The following is a 4179-nucleotide window of genomic DNA, read 5'->3' on the forward strand; positions in this document are numbered from 1 at the left end:
GGTGCGATCGTTCAATGCCTGCATTTGCTCTTTCATCTCATCGTTTGCTTCCCTAATCATTTTAATTATGTACATTCTGAACTCCCTTTCTGTCATTTCTTCTGCCATGCTGTCGTTGGATTTTATTGATGTAAAATCTAGATTTGTTTGGGGCATTTTCTTCCCTTGTATTCTCATATTGTTCAGGAATCAGTGGGTCATTAAGATATTGCAGATTTCCTCTATCAACTTATAATGTCCCTGAAGATTGCTAGTATATCCCCTCTTATCCTTCAGTAGCCTGAAGTCTTGGAGGAGGTTCATAATGAAGAGCTCCACGAAGAAGCTGCCTCTCTAGGGGTGGTGACCCTCAGGTGTGGTATATTCCCTGATAGTGGGCAGAGGTGCCCCACTTGTTGACCAATGGTCATCCAATGGGGAACTAGACTGTGGGCTGAGGCAAGGCCTGTTTGTGCCTGTGTCTCTGGTTTTACTGCCCCTGTGGGAAAACCTCCCCCGGCCGTTAAGAGTCACTCGGTGGGGACGTCTCGCTGGTCAGTTGCCCTCCTAGAGGTTCCCCTCAATCTACAACTACCACCTGGGCTGGGCTGTCTTCCTCTGCAACGATCCCAGGGGCCCGGACCTACGTCCTGGGCCTGGGAGCTTCACCCTTCGCAGGCGAGTCTCCTTAGGCTGCCTCTCCCAGAGAATCTGCCCACCGCCCTGGAAACTTCGCTCCGCCCCTAGGCGTGTCTCTGTGCGGCTCTTCCAGCAAGAAGCCACCTAGCTCCTGCGACCCTGCTCTGCTCCAATCACCTGGCTATGCAGCCCCTCCTCTGAGCCACCACCTGGAGCCCCGTACAATAGCTCCGAGACACAGAGACCTGCCACACACCTCCTCCTCCAGACAGCCACCCGGTTTCCGACGCAGTCACTAGGAGTCCAAACAACTCACTTCGGGTCTCCTCCTCCCGCCAACCACCCGTAGCCCTAGGCAGTCACTCCAAGTCCAAGTGACCCACCCTGTTCCTCCTCCTCCTCCTTGGGGTAACCCGCCGGGTGTTCAGGAGCGGTGGCTCCGAGACCAAGTGACTCACCACGCTCCTCCTCCAGGCAGGCCACCGGTGTTCAGGAGCGGTCGCTTTGAGTCCAATCAACTCACCACTCGCCTCCTCCTCTGGCAACCGCCTGTGGCTCTGATGCAGTCACTCCCAGGCTAAGCGTCCCACCGCTCTCCTCCTCCAGGCAGGCCACCAGTGTTCTGGAGCAGTTGTTCTGAGTTCAAACAGCTCGCCACGCAGCTCCTCCTCTGGGAACTGCCTGTGGCTCTGATGCGGTCACTCCTAGGTCAAACAACCCGCTGCACTCCTCCTCTTCCTCCGGGCAACCTCCCAGTGTTCAGGAGTGCTTGCTCTGAGTTCAAACAGTTCACCACGCAGCTCCTCCTCTGGCAACTGCCTGTGGCTCTGATGCAGTCACTCCTAGACCAAGTGTCCCGCCGCGCTCCTCCTCTTCCTCCGGGCAGTCCCCCGGTGTTCAGGAGTGCTCGCTCTGAGTTCAAACAGCTCACCACGCAGCTCCTCCACTGGCAACCGCCTGTGGCTCTGATGCAGTCACTCCTAGATCAAGTGATCCGCCGGGCTTCTCCTCTTCCTCCAGGCAACCCCCCGGTGTTCAGAAGCTGTCGTTCTGGGTCTAAACAGCTTGCCACACAGCTCCTCCTCAGGCAGCCGCCCGGAGCCCCAGTGGTTGCTCGAGTCCAAGTGCTGTGCTGAGCTGCCTCCTCTACTATGATCCCAGTTGTCCGTGTTTACCACTCCAGCGGGGGGAGTGGTGTCTCACCGGGCAACTCCACTTCACAAATTCCCTGCGTTCCGGGGCTACCGCCCCATCTGGGACTCCTCCCCAACGGGAGAGACTCACCTGGCGGCTTTGAGTTGGTCCCAAGTCTCTCACTATCTCCTCTTTTGAATCTTGCGTCCTGGAGCAACGTGAAATGCAGCTGCCCTCTAGTCCGCCATCTTGGCCCCCCATAGCTTTATTGATATTTGTCTTAATCCTATTCATGTGTATCAACTTGAGTATTTAACCAATTTTGCTGGTGTCAATTTTAAAATGAAAAACACAGGTATATGAAAGAAACAGACAAAGTTCATTTAAGAAGCAAACAGAAAGTATTAACTAAGACTATATAAGAGGCCTGGTTTTACACTTTTCTGCACACCACACACCTCCTAAATCTCCTCTATCTAAGGGATAAAGCATGTTATGGCTGTAGCACATTGAGGGATCAACGTTATACTCATGTTTTATTAGAGATGTTTGTCCCAAAATGCCAAAAGTCAAATGTGTTTGGGTGTATTTGTGTCACTATTTTGTTTTCTGTATTTTAATGCAACCTTTTCATGTTTTCTGTGTTTGCCCTGTGGGTGGATGTGGTGGTATAAACATTAATATAACAAGGTAGCATAAATCTTTAAGAGGATATTTCTTATCATACATTCTAGGCATTAAATTAAAAATTCCTCTTGTAGCAGTAATGGAAGGTGCACCTAGCAGAAAGTCATTGAAACATGCACAAAGAAGACTGCATTTGAGGGGATTGAGATATGCAGTGGAGTGCAATTAGCTTTGCTTTAAGTCTGTTGATTGGCACAATCAGCTGAAGGTGGGTTTGGAAGCCAAACAAAGGGAAAATGATTGCATTCAAGACTGAAACTTGGAAGGTCATAGCTGGTTGTGGAGTGTATGAGAACTGTTGTGCTTCTTCCACCCAGGACAGTTGGTTATCCTGCCTGACAAGGAGAATTCTCAGGAGTCACATGAGATCCAAATGGGCACCAGAGATGACAATCAGCCAGGCCCCTAGGGGTGTGTTGAGCTCATGTCTATGTAGTACACTCCACCCACAACTTATACACAGAGTTAGATCTCAGCCACCAAAGTTTTCCATTAGAATTCCATGTCAGCCCCAACATGAGGATACATCATTTTAGTCTGTCCCAACCACACTGTAGCAGACAACAGTACTTCCCATTCCATACTACCTTATACAGAGGCATAGAGAATGTGAGAGACATTTAAAATGTTTCATTTTTCATTATGAATTTTTAGTTTCTGTTTTGCTTGTATATGCTGATTGGTTCATGTTATGCATGTTGAAAGAGAGTTTTGTCTTTTCTGTCATTTCTAACATTTTATTATCCATTTACTAATTTTTTGAGGTTAGTGGTTTATTTCTTTTTACTCTCTGCTTAATTTTCACAGCTTCTCCAACAATTAAATATTCTAGTTCTCTGCCAATGTATTTTGTTTCACTTCAAACTTTTTTAAAGCCCCCCTTTATTGTGATCTTCACTTTCTAACCCTCCTCTTTATCTGTTTCACCTTTGGAATATTCTAACCTTTATTTTGCCTTCCTTTCACCTTCCTTTCTCATTTTATTCCTTCTTAATGAATCATATTTGCCATCTTTTAAAAATATTTAGTTTATATAATCTTGCTCCCACCATTCATGATTTTGCAGTTATTAGTACTGTGGATTTTGGAGCTGACACTTAGTGATTACTTTAATGCTAAATATAGGTCACTGTTGTTTTCTGTTGCTGTTTCAATTTCTGACACCATCATTTCTCATTTTCTGATTATTAGTATTGTACATATCATAATTGACACCTGGCATTTACTTGAATGTTGCAGAATATTCACTCTTATTGTTGCTGTTATTTATTCCCCATTTTCTGTAGTTGCTAGGTATCAAATGTGACACTCCAAATTGGTGGAACTAGACTCTGTGGCTGAGTTACACGCCAAACCAACTAAGAGGTTTGGAACCTTGTTCCACACATAATTATGCTCAAACTACTTTAACACAAAGAAATGGGAAGGGAACCCCAATCTGACAACCATGACCCAAGTAGGGACAGCTGGGAAGAAGGCTCAACTCAACCCTGGACCTCCGCTACTACAGCAACAGCAGAGAGAAATAACAAAAAGAGCTCAACATATGTTACTCCCATACACTCTTGAGATATACAGAGTGATGAAATCTAGAAGAGCTATCATGGACAGTTACAAGGAACAAAATTGTCTAATCTATTAGAAAGATCCAATGAAATCTACAGAGAAAGTGGAATCCTTAAGCTGTGACATACGACACCATTTTGAATGTTTGCTTTGATTACTAATGAGCACCAGGAA

The sequence above is a fragment of the Sciurus carolinensis genome, unplaced genomic scaffold (assembly GCF_902686445.1).
Source record: "Sciurus carolinensis unplaced genomic scaffold, mSciCar1.2, whole genome shotgun sequence".
Lineage (NCBI taxonomy): Eukaryota > Metazoa > Chordata > Mammalia > Rodentia > Sciuridae > Sciurus > Sciurus carolinensis.